The sequence below is a fragment of the Charadrius vociferus genome, unplaced genomic scaffold, assembly GCF_000708025.1.
Source record: "Charadrius vociferus isolate BGI_N301 unplaced genomic scaffold, ASM70802v2 scaffold174, whole genome shotgun sequence".
NCBI classification, from domain to species: domain Eukaryota; kingdom Metazoa; phylum Chordata; class Aves; order Charadriiformes; family Charadriidae; genus Charadrius; species Charadrius vociferus.
In genome coordinates this window covers 2,062,988-2,082,240 of record NW_009648441.1, presented here as the reverse complement: position 1 = coordinate 2,082,240, position 19,253 = coordinate 2,062,988, and the positions used below count along the sequence as shown (strand labels likewise).

At 36.9% G+C, this 19,253-nt stretch overlaps 1 protein-coding gene across 1 annotated transcript in view; it reads right to left on the bottom strand.

Annotated features, from left to right (window-relative positions):
* Positions 1-7,540, bottom strand: part of GALNT1 (polypeptide N-acetylgalactosaminyltransferase 1) — a 61,766-nt gene extending 54,226 nt beyond the window's left edge. Inside the window, 1 exon segment of the mRNA XM_009885443.1 lies at positions 7,376-7,540. The gene's annotated coding sequence lies outside the window, so the exon portion shown is untranslated.
* Between the last annotated feature and the right edge of the window lie 11,713 nt (positions 7,541-19,253).

Genomic DNA, 19,253 nt, shown 5'->3' with positions numbered 1-19,253 from the left:
ATCCAGGAGGGAGACAAAATATTCCCTATCAGAATATCACTGTAAATATTACCAGAGCTCAAGAGGATAGCTAAAATTTGGAAACCAAGAATACAATAAAAGACTACTGCTGTCATATAAACAGCTAAGATTCACTACACTCCCATGACTTTAAAGTAGCTTTCAAATGACTGAGGCAACAATTTCATTTTTCTGTCTGCTCCCCACATTGCATGAAAATTATCTAAAAATAGAGAGATTTATTCAGGGATCCTTCAGACATTTCCATTCTCTCAACTGCTTTGAGACTTAAAATATACTTCAATTACGCCCAGTGAACAATCAGTATACATTACTTAATATTGCCAATCCTATACAAAAAGCCTATACATCATCTTAGAGTACTGCTTCAAATATTAGGAATATATCATTAGCTCAATTTAATTACAACATATAACAAAGTGAATACACAAGTATATAGTACCTTGAAGCTAATAAGTTTTGCATAACAAAAATTGCCAATAGTTTTTGCGTAGGCATTCAGCTATTGGGTAGTACAGTACAGGCAGGTAAGTTCAAGCCACCGTTATTCAAATATTTTTCATCTTACAGTGAACAGTAGATATTGCCTCTCCTGACAGCTATAGAATAGGCAATCCTTTTAGGAAAGCAGATTTATAAGCTGATAGACAGTTATTTCTTTTCCTGAAACAACTGCAGTCTTAAATTGGGCTGCTGACACCTCAGATGCTGACAGAGAGCAAACATTCTTCTTCAAAGCCACAGCTACTTCACATACACACTCTGGGAGGGCTACTGAGCGTGCTTGACTGAAGACTAACAGCCAGCTAGAGAATACAGGCAGTATTTTAATCAATGAGTACCACAGGCAGCATCAAGACAATGAGCAATTCACGACTGAAAAGCTTTTGTTATTAACAGCAGCAAGAGAGAATATTAATGTCAGTGCTAGCAAGGCACCAGGCTCATAAATCCCCGACGTACAGTAATTAATGCCTGAAGATGCAGCAGTAAGATCTCTTTGAGCCTTCTGCTACCCTTCAGAGGCCTGAGTTGGGATTTTCTTTGATTTTTCTTTTTGGAAGATTCACAGTTGGTAGAGCCAGCACTTAGCTTTTTCAGTACAGAAACACTCCTGCCCATCAGCATCCCAGAGCTATAAACCCACTCCCATCTCTAATAAACCCCTGAAGAGCTGTGCTAGCTGGTCTGCCAATCCCAACCCTACAGGGCTGGAAGAGGAAAATCCAGGTCACATCAGCACAGGTGTTTTAGGTGAAGACCTCAATTTCATCAAGAAAAAACATTTTGTCACCTGAGCTACAGACCTTGCAAGTTCACCATTACTCAGAAGAAACATTTTTTTTTTTAAACTAAGTAATTTTAGCTTCCCTATCAGAGCTAAATGCCAGTTCCAAGGCTCTTTTAAGAAATAAAAAGCTGAAGTGCCCAGAATTTATATTGCAACAGGACAGTGTCACAGCAGTAGCAATTACGTTATTGGTATACTATTTGCTGTCTGCAACAAAAACCTGTAAACACCTCCACATATTTTAGATGCTCAGGTTTGTGAAATGATGTAACACAGCATGAAAGCTTCTAGCCAAAAGCAGCATCACTTGGTCTTACAAGGCGTATGTTCACTAAGACCAAATGCCTGCAAGCAGTCAAGAACTTTCTAATAATCAAGAAGTCACACATTCCAAAGACTATTTTAAATCATCTGACAGGTGCAAGATGAGCTATAAGTAGAACAGGCTAGCTGATCTAAAAAAAAAAAAAAATTAGATTTACTATTGCAAGCAATCTTCTTTAAGAAGCCATATGCACTAGATTAGACTATGTGGAAGTAAAAATACAGTAAGCTGTTCCATATTCTCAATGCTCATATTTTCCATCTTCCTTTATAATGTTTCTGCGTAGTCTAGAAAATCAAATTTACTTCCAAAATTTTTGAAGTTCCGCATTACGATGTCAAACTGCAAACTCAGTTTTTACCAGCTGAGACGGAACCAAAATGAATACTATCCTTATCAATAGGTCACTCTTCATACAGGTGTGTCAAATACTCAATACAATTTTCTGCAGATGATACTTTCTTCAGTCTGCACATGTCAACAGTTACAAATGTCAGGTTGCATTTGCTTTTGAAGTATTTTGAGGAAATAAGCAGATTCTTCTTGAAAACACCGATGGACACAGACAAAGGGGGTGGAATTTACTCTCCATTCTGCTATTAAGATAGAAGTTAGAAGAGAAAAAAACTAGCAACTCAGGTGTCAGTATTAAAGAATCACAAATTTCAAGGAGAAATCTTTGACTACTTAAAGGTCAGAAGAATTCACCTTCACCAAGCTAGCTGCACATTTTCATAGACAAAGACTTAAGCAGACTATGAACAATCAAGTGAATAATTCTTTTACAAGACAATCTTGAAACCTTCCTCATATGTTAGGAGAAATTGTTAAATCTCGCAAGCTAAGTCTCAAATGCTCTAAAATATCCAACCTCCATAAAGCTTCTGATTATTCTTTAGATATGTATCAAAGCCAAAAGCTAGAGTGGAATAAAATTGTTCATTAATTCTTCAAACACTTTTAAAGAGACAGAAAATTACACAGGCAAATAGTCATCATTAAGGATGAATCACTAATGGGCAAGAATTTGAATTAAAGAAAAGCAGAGTCAGCTAATTAGAAAAAAGATTATAAAGGAGATTTCTGGAAACATAGGGTAAATTGCAGTGAACAGATTCAACCATGCTTATGTGAATAACTGCAGAAACTTCTAATCCTGAAAACTTTCTATTGTAGATTAAAAATCCAGAAGGGGAACTTTAAGAAATACCAAATACATTCAAAGAACTTTTTTTTTCTTTACCTTCATTATATGTGGAAAATATTCAAAAAATTCTAAGTGTTCTAGAATAAAAGATTTGAAAACAATACAGGTAAAGAAAAATTGATGTTATGTGCTGAGGCCATAGGGTGTTTACCCTAGAGAAGCTGGCTGAATTCTGCCTAGAATAACTGCAGATCTTGCTAAGAAATCAAGTATAGGCAGATATCAAGTTAAAAACTACTGAATAGGAAAACGCACATGACTAAACATGAAGACTTAAAAATAAGGATGACAATAATTTAACACATGGTGGGTTATACTATCTCAGTAAAATGAAGAATGATAAAGAATTCAATGGTTTTGTTAACAAGTTTTGCTTTTCATCCCTTTAACCTGTGATAACTGACAGTACAAGAGAATTTACAGAAGTATCAGTACACAACCAAAGTCTACTCTCCCTCTCCTTTTCACTGCATATTCCCCTTTGATATTCAATCAAGCAACCTATCCTTAACTCTCAGGCAGGCAGCAGCTCTGACCAGTTCTGTTCCATGCAAGCAAATGGATGCACTCTCCTTCCCCCACTGCCCTTACATATACATCTCCTATGTTGCTACCATACAAACAAAAATGAAGATAAATGATGAAGTAGAGACAGGCTGAAAAAGTGCTTTTTTGTTGCTTCTGGAATCGAGACTATATAATAAAAGGAGGAGAAGGAGAAGTTAAGACCCCACCTGTTTAAGAAATACACAGTTGCCCATATGTTTCAAAAAACCTGAAGCACACAGTATTCATTTACCCACCCACCAAATATGTCTTTCTGTAACTGTAAAAGTAGACAATTATAAAAGATGAACCTAAGCACAGAAATTTTAATTCACCATGGACACACACCTAGCTCATTATAAGTTATCAGCAGGCAGAGCTTCCACATTCCATTAAGCGGAGGGGAAAGAACTCAGTTTGACCCACCCAGGTCATATGCTAGTCCTAATGCAAATAAATGAAACCATCTTTACATTAGCAGTCCCTAGAAATACAAATACATGAAAAAGCTACATTGGTAGACACAAAAAAAACCCCCACCCATGAAAAGCTCAACTGAATCGTCATGAAAGACTGGCAGAAATTTGATGGAAAACAAAAAAACCCAACACTCAATATAAATATTACTTTTAATTGCTTAATATTGAGACTATACAGAAAAAAAACCCAAAGACTAAAAGGACAAGAAATCCATTCTATGAATTTCTTTGTGCAGCTTTGTCCTCTCCCCCCTGCCCCAGATACATTAGATAACCTTATAAAAAAATATTTAGAAACCAAGACTTCATTTGCTAGTATTTCCAAACAAACAAAATACTGGCTACATTGAAGACTTTTCTCAGACTCACCTCTGATACTACAGTAAATATTGTAAAGCTCTTTATATTCACTAGAGTAGTACTTCCAAATAATTAAGCAAAAATACCCCAACCTAGTTAAACTTGGTTTGCGGAAGCTTAAAAATACAATGTGTGAACATTGAGACCATGAGCATGTTGCATTTAAAGCCAGCCAAGTGTGACAAAGAACATACTGGTTTCATAGTTTTTTAGGATGAATAAAAAGCATACCAATATTAATGAGAGAAAATGTAACAAGAAAGAAAAAAGTCTACATCAAACAGGTAGATATAAATTTAGAAAAGCTTTTGGGTAGCCCTACCAAGTCACTGTAATCACAGCATTTGTGCAGGAGATTTCAGTTTGGATTTCCAAAGGTTGAACAAAACCACTGAGCACTCTTCCTAACTTTCAACTTCATGGAAAAAAAAAAAAATGACAGTCAAGTTGACATTTGTTCAAATGCAGTAGTATGGAAACAGTAAGTTAAGTTCCATAGAAAAATGCACTCCAGTTTTTGTTGATGGTGTCAAAAATCTGTACTTCTTTAAACAATAACAAATCTATCATGTTTTGAGCTGCTTTGTAAAAGAAAAATGTTAGAAAAACAAAAATAAAACTGCAAAAAATTAGTTTTCACTTAGATCACAGAAGAATTTAAACAAAGTCATTTTCACAGGAAAATGCTACATTTTCAGCATTCTGTAATAAATGTTTTTCCAGTATTGCTGGATTTTGTTTCTTAACTCTCTAGAGGAAAAACAGTAGATTCACTCACATGTTAAATTTCAAGCCTCTACTCTTACAGTTAGTGATTCTAAAAAAAAGTGTTCCGTCTGGATTAACTTGTAGTTTTCATCCTAATATGAAAAAGTTTGGCAAATTTAAATAAAATAGCAATATCAAGATATAGGCATTGCATCAGTAAGGGAAAAAAGTAAATAGTTTTTAGACTTTGTTATTTGTTGCACTGCGCAGCAGTCCAGATAAATCTGAAGTGTGATATGTAATTTCAGGCAGAAATATTATTTCTTGAAAAAGTTCACTTTTTTTACCAGTTACCTGTAAGATTAACGCTAACAACTTTCTGCATAGTTGCATAGAAAAAACAATCAGCATAACATTAGGTATGGCAGATATGTATTAAACTTTACTAAATTACTTAGGTTTCTTCAGATACTCAGGTGCTAATTACTTTGTCAATTTTTTTGCAGAAGTTGTCAGGTACTTTGTAAAAAGCAGCTAATGTATTTAATATGACGCATCATTTTTGAAGGTATAAAGCTGGTAGCAACTTAAGCTTTTTTACAATCCAAAATTCATCCCTAACTAGAAGCCAAGAGAGAAATAGGTGGCCATAAAGAGTTAATGTGTCAGAAAACATTTAAAAAGGGAATATGATGGAAGTGTTTTGCAAATTCAGCTATACATTAATTGGAGACCTCGACATTTGAGTAATACAATCACTTTTTTTTAATTTAAATTAAATCAGATAAATTTTAAAATTTCTTTTAAAAGTCTGTGCTTCAATTCATTTCTTTTTCAGTAACTTTTCTGAAAGATTTTCATCTTCCCTGAAGATACTAAAATCTTTACAATAACAGAGAGTACACATGCCTGAGAAGCCATGCTACATGGTTAAAGATTCACCAACGCACAACTGTGTAAGTAGTTGCTGCTCCAGCTTCTCTCTCATTCCAACATGCCAGTCTTCTGCTTTGCCAGCAAAAGTTTACACAGCAATGAAGAAGGTCAATCAGGGAACTGATACAATTGAAAAAGAACCAAGAGCAATAGTGTTTTTTCAGCCACACCAGTCTCCCAGTGCAGACCCAGATCAAAAAGTGCAAACCAATCACATATCTCCCTCAATAGCGGTTATTTCCACTCAAAGCTGCTTTCTTATTAAACTCACCGGTCAAGAACACTCAGTCAAGAACAACAGAAGAGGTGGTTGGGCTACAGCAAAAGAAATATCAGTGGATCACCAGCTTGAGAGGCCATAAGCAGTAAATCCAGAAATAAAAAAATTGCTCTGCTTTTTTTTTTTTTACCCTAATTTTTTTTATTCTGAGTAGCCTCTACTATTATTTAACAGTATTAGGAAATAATTTTGGATATATTTTTCCCTCTCCCCTAAACTGACACTTGTTCAAGCTATAAGTTTTAAGCACTGAATTCAAGAGTACATGCCAGATTAAGATCTTTTGAAGTTGAAGTTGACTGGAAAAGGATCCACTTAGACCTGAAACAGGCTTTTCTTTTTCCCCCCACTGAACCTGAACTTGAAAGCTGACGCCAATGAGTTCTTCAGAACTCAGCCTGTGAAAACTAACCTTATGAAAGGTGCTAATAGGTTTGCAGGAAAGAAAAAAAAAAAATCAAGGCAAAAATTAAGCACAAAATGTCAATACCAAGGCTATCAAGTGGAGGACAACATTTAACCATTTAACACTAACTACAATTGAACTGGTCAATCTTTTCTGCCAAAGGAAGCAGACTTGTCATAACACATCTTTGCCTGTCTGCTCATCTTGTTTCAATCAAGCTTAAAAAAAAAAAACAGTAGCAAGTGGGAGGTGCACACAGAGAGAAGGCTTGACAAGAACTTAGTTGTTAAACACCTCATTGGGCAGCCAGTGACTACCCAGTTGTAGTTTAATAAGTCATCTCTTGTCTGACAAGGATGCTTTAAGGCAGCTGTGTTTACTGTGGAAACACAGAAAATGAAAACCACGCTTTCTTAGTTCGGCTGGATGAAAACTGATCTGAATTCTAGCTCATTGGCCTAGATAACTCTTTTCAAGATGATATCATAGTGAGCAAAGGTAAGTTTGGAAGCATTAAAAAGGGGGTGCTTTACCCACTTGGATATTGTACTTTCCAATACCCAGAAACAACCACAGTAACTGATAAATTAGCCTTGTGCTAACATCTAAAGGGATTCTTATGGACACCTGTTTAATAGCTGCACACAACAGAACTGGTCCACCAAAACCCTGAAGGAACAGTAACACACGGAACATGCAATGACAAATTAGTAGCATACATGCAGTATCCAAGCGCTCTCTTTGCTCTAAGATACATCCAAAGCAGACAGACCTGACCAAAGTGTCAAAAACTCCCAGATCACATTTTGTACTAACCTCCTCTGCAGGTTTACAGCCATCTGGATGGTCCACTAGCACTGGTGGCAAAATCCCAATATATTGCTGTAGAGTGCCTGTGGTAGGAACCATAGAGCAACAGACTGGCCTAGGCCATTCTGACAGGAACGTAGAAGCACAAGAGGTCCACAAGGTCTTAAGGCTGTCCTAGAAGAAGAACAGAAATTCAAATAAGTTCCCCACTCAATTATGGCAGAGCTTGAGGTGGGATAGGAAGGGGAGGAAAGTTTTCCAGCACATAAGACTTCAAAATCCTGTGCAAGGGAGAAGGAGCCAAAAGACTGCTTCTAAAAAGAGGCAGTGAACTGAGCCTGTGAGGAAAACAACATATGCAGGGTAGAGTGGAGAGGTGGAACAAGTCATCAAAATTTTTTAGCCTTTCAGATGATATGATTTAAGTGGGAGGACTGCCTGTCCTCCCAAATAAGCAGTTATCTATTTTTGAGTTCTATATATGTCGTCCTCTATCCAATCATGAACACTTAACACAACAAACTATGAATTGTTCTCGATAAGGCTAGAAAACAGCCTCCTCAATGGCACACATTCACATGAGCAGCTCCCCAGATGATCATTCTTTTGGATTAAGTCTTCCCATACACATTCTAGTTTATAGATGCAGGGTTTTTTACATTCTTTCACCTCTCGCCCACAAGCTAAACATTAGCATTTATAATGACAGCTTTCGTTAAAAAAAAGGTGTTATTAAACTAACACAGACCTGATGCTTAAGTAATGTTTTTTCACTTCTAAAAAAAAAGTGACACCTGAAAAATTATGCTTGAGCCTTTCCAAGTGTTATCTGTTAACATTTTAGCAATATTGAATGTATTCCTTCAAATCTCTTCCTCTACCCCATTAATATAGCAATGCCGGAAGGAAATTCTAAGCTGCTGAAAAGTAAACAAAATATCTTAGACAAGAAAGTAGATTTTTTTTTTCAATTTTTAATGCAATTACAACCTGCCTACACTTAAGTAATATTTGCCATATATTATGAGGTTGTGTTATATTTGCCATATTATATATGAGCCTACTAAGTTATTCAAGTTTATTGGTCTACCTGTTTTAAGTGTTAGCTTTATGTATTGCCTGTCCAGATGAAAAATTATGTACAAGGGAGAAAAAATAAGATGCTGACACAATGATAACATGACAGTATGGAGGAAATACATGATAAGGAAAGCTAAGATTGGCAGTGGTAGAAAAGATGTTTATCAACTGCTTATTCTGAAACAAATTATTACCCCAGTACTGAGGCAGGTGAACTAAGTATAATACTTAGCAGTTACCCAATTTATTTGCATATCAAAATAGAAAGGGAAAATGTCTCAACTCCTAATTTTGTTCTCCATTTGAGGATAGATTACCAATATACTGACAAAGCACACTGATAGAATAGGAATAGTAAACAGTTTTATATCCACAGAAGTGGCTTACAGTCTGAATTTTAAAAGAACTGGCTAAGGATCTCCCAGAAATAATACCAATTTTTACAAAATCTGAAGAAAATAGTAAAGTTTCAAAGGGCCAGGAAAATACGCATTCACAAGACGACCCAAGACATACCCAGCAAGAAACCTACCAAATTACATGACTGAAAGTGTTAAATATTATGAGATCATGACATAATTCTGAAGAGACCCTACTGCCTTTACCAAAGCAAATTAGTCACAGCCTTCAAGAAGGTTAAACACACAGAATTCTATGATATATATGGCTAGGGTCTCCACACATTGCACTGTAACATGCAATACACAAAAAAAACCCCCGTGTTGCTTATATTAAATTAGCTTTTTTATATCACTTTTCTTCAGTTAAACTCAAGTGCCTTACAGAGGTGGAGAAAATGACCCACTTTTTACAGATGAAGAAACAAGTCCATTACTGATGAAGTGGCTGGTAAATCTGGGAGCAAGTTTTCTTCTATCTGCTCAAAAGCTTTACCTGAAGTACCTATCTATACATCTGTCTGGTTGGATGAAGATCCACCTTTTAGAGATTTTGCCAGTTTATATATTTCTTCAAAGGACCCTAAGACGACAGGCTCTTTGTTCAGTGCTGTCCAGACATTGGACAGAAATAGCTCTTATAAAGCACACAAACAAAAAGCAAACAATGAGAGCTGGACACAGAATGGTCCATGTTGCCATTAGTAAGCAAGGCACATCTACCAAGGGCAGATGTTTGCTTTTTGTAGCAAACTTCCACACGCTTAAAAGCTTATCATTTCCCTTGATCTTTTCTGTGGGTTACAAAAATGCCAATTCAATTATTCTTTCAGCACATACCATCTTTTCTAAATCACCAGCCGTTACCATTACCTTCCAGAGGCAAATTAACTATGCCTACATCTTTCTTGAAGTACAATGGTCACAACTTATACAGTACTTTAACCTTACAATACAGAACAGAGCAGAAGGCTTGACTCTACCTGTCTTCCAGGTTATACCGTTCATTCACGCCAATACACACATCCCCTTCTTTCTGACCAATGCTGCATTGTTAACTCTCATTTTATAATCCATGGCTTGTCCTAGACTGGGGTGGAGAATGGGGTGGCAGGAACAATTTAAACAGTTGTTCTCCATCTTTAATTTTTATGTTATTTTACCTAAATACAAAACACTTCACTTATTCTTCTACATCACATCCTATTCTTTCAGGCCATCTTTCCAACATTCAAGATTCTTCTGAATTGCCATCCCAGTTTTGTGTACCTGCATTTATTCCCAAGCACATCTTGTCTTCATATTTCATAACCATATGCTATTCCATTACCCAGTTCATGAACAAGAACAATAAGCTGAAACAGCTACACAAAATCCCATACAATATTCCTTCCTTGCTGAAAGTTAACTACTGAAAAATAAAAGTCTGGCTACTGTTAACCTAATGATTTTACACACATCCTAAAATAGCTTTTTTTATCTAGGCCATGTTTCCTTAGTTTGCTCGGTAGGAGTATCACATATGGCTTTCTCCAGTCCGCAAGCTTCCTGTTGTAGAGGAAGTTAGATTGGCTTGATTATGTGGTTTCTGATCTTCACAATAAGGCTTCCAAATTTGCCTCCCTAAACTGCATGTTCAAAGAGAGGACTGTCTTACCTGTAACTACATCTCTTCAGTATGTTTCTACTCTAGCTGGATTATCCATTAAATCCTGTCAGGGACAAAAATTAAGGCACAGTATGCACACAGAACTGGCTGGTGATTGGACCATGGTTCCAACTCAAAACAAAAGCCATTTTAACCAGAAACGGGCAAAAGAAACCAAGGTGAAGAAAACGCACTGTGCCCTTTCATTTTCTTGATGTGAATCCTAAATAATAATAATTAAAAAAAAACCCAACCCACAACCTACACACACTGCTGATGTGGAAAGGCAAGTGGGTTAGGAGACCCGGACCCATAACAGAATATGTAGGTGAACAAAAACAAGAAAGCACCTGCTGCAATAGCTGTTATGAATACATAGAGTAAGGCTACCAGTAGCCATTAGCTTTCAATGTTCCATATGATATTACGCTCCTACACAATTTAAACTGAAAACTACTTTGGCTTTAAACTGCACATACAAACAGCCTACAGACTTCAAATGAAACTATTGGAGCTAGGATTCTGGAATCCACGCAGCTTCTGTTAATAAGAGCTTCTCACAACAACTCCAAGTATTTCACAGGATGAAAGTTAGATAAGGACGATTCTAGGCAGAGATGTCCCTTGCCAATAATTCTTACTGTCCTGTTTTATACTCCATTACCACCAGCTAAATGTTCCATCATCACATGCACCAGACTGTCTCCACAGTGAGTGGCTTAGCTTTTGTCAGTGGCACCTAACAAGAAACAAAGGTTTTTTTGAAAATGCACTTTTCAGGGGAATCCAATACTCTGAACTTTTATTTAAACCTGAACAAATTTCAGCCAGCCTCTCTGATATGCTGACCAGATTCACAGCCACAATGTTTGTGGAGTGCAAAATGTAATTGTCTTGTATTCAACTAAGTGTCTATACCGAACAGTCTCAATATTTGCGTTCCCATTAGACAAAAGACTTCCTTCTGACACATTTAGTATTAATAACAGCAACAATCATGCAGAGCTACTTACGCACAATGAAATATCTATTCCTAATTGTCACTCTTTATCCCACTTACCACTTTCACCTCTTCCTAAAAATGATAAGGATTGATTGTATGTTGGTTTTTTTTAGTGATGCATTATCTTCCCAGTCTGTACAGTCAACTTCTGTTTATTCAGTGACACACTTCCACACACACAAAATCATACAGCTGCCATAAAGTATGTAGCCAACTCCATTTTGTCAGCTTATTTTTCTACCAGCTCAGTGCAGTGCTATGACCCTGCACGTGGTCAGAAACATCAGAGCAAGGGAGTGAAGAAATAAGCATGAAAAGGAGAGAAAATTATTAGCCTGCCATGAAACTAAAGAGAAAACAGATTTACAACACTGAGAAAACCACATCTTCTACCTGTTGGTCTTGAAGTGACCAACAATATATTAAAAAAAAAAAGCATACAACAAAAACACCATAGTTTTATTCCTAAGTCTCCGTGGCTTTACCTTATACAGAAAGACAGCAAAGGAAATAATTATTTGAATAAATCTTTCTTAATGGAGACAATCCAAAGCATTTTTTTCCTGCATGCAATTTGTCAGAAAAAAAAAAAAAAAAAGATTCATAGGCATCATTTATAATACAATCAGCAAAACCATAAACACAGAGATGTCTTAACAGGTGCGAAATACACACTGCTATCGTACCATCTCCCCAAAACTTATAAAAATTGTCAAGGTAACAATTATTTTGATCCAGCTGACACCTAAAGCGTATGCCCTTACTTTTCTTGGCCTTCATCAACAGGTTGTTCCCCAACCAAGCAATGATTCTGGCAAGTACAGCCATGCAAACAACGCAGCAGCGCCTTCCTCTCACAGGCCTCCTGCCACCTTCTGTCTTTTGCAGATACTGACTCAAAGCAAAACAAGCCAATACTAGCAGTGTATGAAAGGGACCGAAGGGTGATTGAACCCATGGGGTATTTTTTAAGTAAATATTTTTAGAAGTTGGCTGTAAAATGCTCCCCCCATTCCCTGCCCCCAAATCAAGACTACAAAAGAGCTTATTTTTCACTTTGCTTGAGAGTACTACGCTGCTGGAAAGCACAAGAAAAAACTAAATACAAGACAATCTACTGCTCTCAACAGCAAAGTGCCTGCTATCATATTCAGCATCATTATGAAATCTCTTTGGACTGTAAGAAATATCTTTTTCATAATTCAAACAGTACCTACACAGAATTGCACAACTCGAAAAAGATAAAGGCCATCTTTCATAACCTCACTACCACTCTCTAGAAAGACAAAAACCAAATTATTTGCAAATCAGGAACAGCATTACAGGTCTGTAAAGACAATGAAAGTTTTTCTTAACTATCACAATTCAAGAACATTAGTACAGCAACCAGCAAAAACAGTTTATCTTGATAGCATTAACGTACATCAGCCCTAAGTATGAGCATGGAGCATCAATGGTCCAGGCATGTTTGCCTTCAGTGGGACTATCAACAAAGAGTCGTGTGTTGACTGCTGCGAGCTGGCAGACACCCTCTGCACCTTCTCTTCAGCCACCAGGAAACACTACCCTCATTGTTTCACAAGTATGCAAAGTAACCAGCACGGATTCATATGGAGGATGTGAGCCACAGTGCAAAATGCATTAGACACCTCTCAGCTCCTTCAGTGAACAAAGCATTCACTATGAAGGAACCCAGAAGTCAAGAAAATAAGATTTAGAGTCAACTACAAGTTTTCTGTTCATTTTGTTTGTTTATAAAGAGTGGGTAATTTAGTTTTTCAGTATTTTTTCTGTTGTAATGGGCTATTGAAAACTTGAAGACTGAGCTGTACTTCCCTCAAAATCTCTACCTTCCTATCCTATTCCACAATAGTTTCAGATGCCAGTCTTGTCTTCTCTCCCCCTCTCTTGCAAGAGCCCAGGTGGGACCAGCAGCAGATGCATGCCCCTTGCCATTACAGACAATGCATCTCCTGTATACAAAGCACTGAATATGGACCCCACTGACAACTCTTCTCAAGTCACATGAAGCTCAGGAGACATCAGATAATCGCCACTTACTGTAACAGCTCAGGTAGTCATCTTCCTTAATAAAATGCAAGTATGGCAACAGCCTTAAACCAAGCAGCAGCAACTAGGCAGAATCATCAACTCCTTCCAGTATGCCAACTGGTGTTAACCCAGCCACCTATATAGATGTGTACATGTGCATAGGTATGTACACAAAGTGGATTTCTTCATTTAGTTGCTATGCTTATGGCTTGACTTCCACTTTCAGAATACTGTTCTTTGCTAGAAAGAGTGCACACGACTAACATTGGCAAACAAACATAGGATCCTGTCAACTGAGAAAGGCAATGCTTTGTTTAACCTTTTTTAGTCTTCCTTGACTCATCAGAAAAGAGTTCCCTGACCTACTGAGGAAAAAAAATCCCTTTTAATTATGAATACAAAATAGTTAAATACATAACTACATTAAAATCAATCACAGCTGCCCTCATAAACGTTCAGTAAAATTTCATGCTCTATGATGGTCAATGCTTTCTTCAACAGTGAGCAGAGAGCTTCAGGGAAGCTCCCAGCTATATTCTCAGGTATAATACTCAATTGAATAATCTGTAACCTCTCATTTTCCGATCTGATTTAAAAAAAACCTAACAAACAAACAAAAAAACAGTAGGTCAGCTTACAGGTTTACTTAAAAAAAAAAAAAGTACCCAAGTTATTGTCATACCCAGTTTCTCCATTTTCACTGATAATCTTTAATGGAACTGCAGAGAGTGACATAACAACAAATATTTCCCATTATCTCAGAAATGATCAGAGGGATGCAAAATTGCAGATATTCAAATATGCTGCTTTAATAGTGCTTAAAAGATCACAACCTCAGCCTTCCACAGGCCAAGAAATCAGTTTGCAAGTGGTAACTGGCAACTGTGGGATAATAAAATTATAGCAATGTCTATCCTATACATATATAAAGGGAACTACAGAATTGTTCCAACCAAAGGCTTAGCTGTTCTGGAGATCACACACACGCAGTATTACAGTGTGCACGACAGCATATTACTTAAAGCAAGAAAACTGGAAAAGGGAGGTATCTAGGCAAGATCTTAAGACTTGCGATTCACAACAGGCAGTACTTGAAATAAATCAACTGGTAAATTTGTAAAAGCAAATGTCAAATTTACACAATGCTTCTCAACATTTACAAAGGATCTCAATGATATAATATTTTCTCATGAAGATAATAAACAAAGTGCTAAGTGCTAGAAAGTCCCCAAAGTAAAACCATTGCTCCACACATCTAATTATGTCTGTTTAGACACTGAGAAATCATTTCTTCCAGCACTCTAGCATGAGACAGCCTACTGTCTATTCAGCTCTGTACCTTCATTGCGAAAGAAATATAAATATTGGAATCCTTACTCTACACCAAATAATTTATGGCTGTGCACAGAGCTAAAAAAGGCTGTTTATGTATTTACTAGCTTAGGAACTAAATGTAATCATAAAAACCCCTCACAAATCAAATAGGAAGTATTCTTTTGCAGGATGTGATTAGCATTTGTTAATCAAAGAGGAAAATGAGAAATTGTATTCTTGTCTACAAGCTTTTACGAAGCCCTATATTACACATTAAAACATTAGTCCCCCAGTAAGTAACAGAAATATTAGAGACAGCTGTTTAAGAGGTGAACAAGCATATCATAACTCCAAAGTCCAAAATAATGTGCTGCCTATTAGGAGAACTTTAACTCGGGGAACAGGAAGCTTACAGCACATAAAAGTAAACCTTTAGAAAAAAAAATGTAGCCTAAAGCACAGAAGTAATACATCGAACCTCCCTTAGGAAAAAAGTCTGGCCTGGGGACTCAGTTCTTTGAAAATATTAATGCTCTATTTAAAACAAAAATTTTGTGGTGAGGGAAATAAATGGAAGCGAAGAGGGAATGGTTTGCTGCCTTCTGCCAGATTTAAAGCAATTCAGTAAGACTGTCTGTCAGTGTCAACAGGAGAATACATACCCTAAACCAACAAACTGCTTGAGTGAGCATATGTCTTCATACACAAATACTAAGCCTCCCACAGAAATTCTAGTTTCGGATATCTTCATCTGCCTCCAGGCGAAGCTCTGCTGCTTGCAACAGTATCTGAAATTTGGCTGAGCTGACAAATGACTATCATTTCTCATTTGCAAGAGCAGGAAGATTGCTTTAAACAAAAAAATTTCTTCCATTCTCCTAAGTAGAAACAGGCAGGCAAACATTTTCTGGCTTCAGGTGAGATAATGGTCCCTATTTCAGGAAGTTTTGTTTACCACAAAGGAACACAGGAAACCTTACGTTATCAAGTTTCCAAAACAATGGATTCAGTCAGTAATACCAATCCTAAATTCTTTCTTGTCCCTGTCTGTGAAATCAGTAACAGGTAGTTGAAACAGAATACTGAGCACTATTAACACTGTCATAACAAGGATGAGGAAACTGCAACAATAAACCAATGAATTAACTTTTCTAAAAAAAGCACTGCTGTTTTAATGCAGCCTTTGGCAATGCAGCGATCCAGCAAACAGCTTCCCCAAATGTGCTGCAAATCTTAAGGTTTCTTCCTAGAAACACCCTGTTTCACTTAGTTTACTAATTGCTGAGCCAGTCAGCTGTTTGCAGTGCCTTTCTTTTTACAAGCACAAACCCAGAAGATACTTTGGCATGCAGGAAATAAGGTATGCGGCTTACACATGCATTACGCCTAAAATCAAGTGAAAAAAAAATACTGAAAATCAACGCTGCAGCTCAAGGAAGGCATAGTAACGTCCCCTAGTCCCTATGCATTTGTCTCTATGCCCACACTCCTTTCTGACATCATCACATTTGGGTACAGGTTAGAGCTAATTTAGCACAGAATTGTACTGCAATCCAGCAAATTTTGCAATCTCTTTCACAATACATGCCTAAGGAAGGGAAAGAATGGCCACGAAAGACTGTTTACTTCAGCAGCAGCGGCAGACTGGCATGCTCATGAAGCTAACAACCTAATTCTTAAATTTTGAGACTTGCCTTTGTTGTTATGCTAAATCTCAACAGACCTATTACATGGCAATTACGTCTTCTATTTACTCTAATTGTTTGTTTTTCAGTTATTCTGTACCTGTTTTCCATCTGAATCTAAACACCTCTTTAGCAGCTGCTGTGGACCAGGAACATTGCAAATTACATAACATCATGAGGGAAGGATTAATAATCTGATACCAGTCAGACTGCTTCAGGGCCTGAGAAACTTTCACTACTGAAAATCTCCATCAGCTATTCACATATAAATTCAACAATTTAGCATTTTCAGTAACTGGAAAGAAATCAGTTGTATTAATAGTTGCTTCCCTAAAACATCTGGCTTGTTCAGGTTTGAGGAATAATTCTTGTTTGAATATTCTAGAGAGGGATGAAACAGGAATCTTCCATATAAAAGCTCATCCTAGGGTACACCAAAAGTTAGGTAGCAACATGAAAGCATTCAGAATGTTTAAGTTTCTAATCAACCCCTAAACACAAAGTTATAAAGATAAACTAGTGCAACAAGTAGGCAAGGTACTTGCTATTTTGAAAGGAAGGTCGGGATATAGAGACTGTGACTCACAGCAAAATAAAAGCTGAACCTTTTATGTGATAGTGAGTGTGCAATATTATAGAACATTTCAGCAAGTACCAAAATGAAAGAAGGCACCTTTAAAAAAACAAAGTTAAATAAAAAGCTATACAAATATGAATGTACTACTTTTGTTCAATCAACACTGAATTATTCTTATTCCTTTAGAATGATGGGAAAAATCTTCGCAAGTACTATATTGCCTTAAACCATGTAACCCGAAATGTTTAACTTCACATCAAGAAAAGCAAGCAGGAAAGCTCTCAACAGCTTTGCACACCTCATGATAGGCTTCCAAAAGCCTCCCAACTCATTCAGCTTTCAGCTCAACTGTTTGACAAAGTCATACCCTTCGCAAACCACTTAATACCGGCTCATGTGGAATGTATCAGCTAACTTTTTTGCGTACGTTAGGAAATGTACTGTTTTTTAAAGCCTCAAATCCAATTCCTTATTAGTAACTAAACTAGAGAAGCAGTGCCAGTTGAAAAAGCATTTTTAAGTCCTTCCTCTGCAAACAAAAACTTGGGGCTCACTCCCTGTGAGGCTCCCATTAAGACAGAAGACCATCCTGTTGTAAAAATACCTAGGCTGGATTTCCATGGTATGACACATGAACATTTAGCTTCAAATTACTTTGATATAAAATTAATAAGAACCAACTTAAAAGTAGCAGCTCAAGTGCTTCATCAGCTTCAAAAGAAGAGCAAATGCTGAGAACAGTTATTTGCTTTGCAAGCTGAAGTGTTCTACAGACCAAGTACACTCAAACCACTGATTTGTCAGCATTACTCTTAGGTTTGAGCCAAAAAGCATTCTACACTTCCAGAAACTAAGTTCTAAATAAACTCTAAATAAAAAGATAATGACTTAAATATGATCCTTTCAGCAAAAGCCTGATTAACCTTCCATATTCATGGAAAAGTTATATACAGAACGGAAAAGTCAATTTGATTTTCTGTACCATAAGAAGAATATTCTGCTTATTCATGAAGAATTAATATTGAAAAAAGTTTGCAAAAGACTAAACATTCAGTGCTACCTTCGGCACACGTATGTAAAAGAAACTACAAGAATTTAGACAGCACATAAATTTAACTTCTTATATAACTATCTTGTCTGTCTGGTTTGCGCTACCATGTAATGTTTTGCTCAAGAGACATCACATCTTATCCAAATACATCAACTGTCTTGTCTAACTCCTCGACAATTATTACAACATACCCCAGGGCTATAACGGTGCACCCTATGCTGTAAATGAAAGCAGACAGTACAGAAGCGTTTCTTATTTTATGCTTGCATTTCCAGAAAGCACAAGTGAGTACAAAAAGGAAACTAAGTCTTATGTCAAGAGAAAATTTTACTCATGCCAGAGTGAAGAGGGGCAGAAAGGTGAAACTGACTGTTTCCTACCTGAAATTGGCTAGACAGGGTAATCATACTAGTCAAAACTTTCACCTGCCAATAGGTAGATTCTCCCAAGCCAACACTTCTGCATTCTCTTAATGGTTCTGGATTTGCAAACTCTCACTACTTAGCTTGCTACATAACTTTAACTGTCAGTATTTGACAAAAGAACTAGTGAGATATTGGTTATCCATTTAAATATTTTTCTATTTTTCTTATCTTCTGGAGCAAGACACTTTTTATTCCCTCTTGCCAACTCTTCAGTTCCCTCTCCTAATGGTTTTCATTTGCCCAGTTCCTGTTTGCTTATACTTGGACCCTTAACACATGCCTTTAGGCAATGAGTTGAGTAGGAGACTCACCAGTGCTGTTTGTAGTTGCAGTAAATTAAAAAGTTGAGAAGGGGAATGTCATTGATTTCATGCACTGTCCAGTGCAGCTGTCCTGGGAAGGCTGGAGATCACAGCTTTAGTCTGATCAACAGGATCTTGTAGCCGAGTTCTTATTTCAAAGCTGTTCAGATGCTACCAAAGCCTCTAATTCTGACCCACTCTCAACTACTTTTAATCATTAAAAGATGCTTGGTAACATTGCTTATGCCACTTAGTCCCAGTTTTCCTCAATCTCAAACATTTGCTCTTTAAGGCAATCTATCACTTTTTTTTAACAGCCTTCAACAAAGCAACGTCTCATTATCAGATT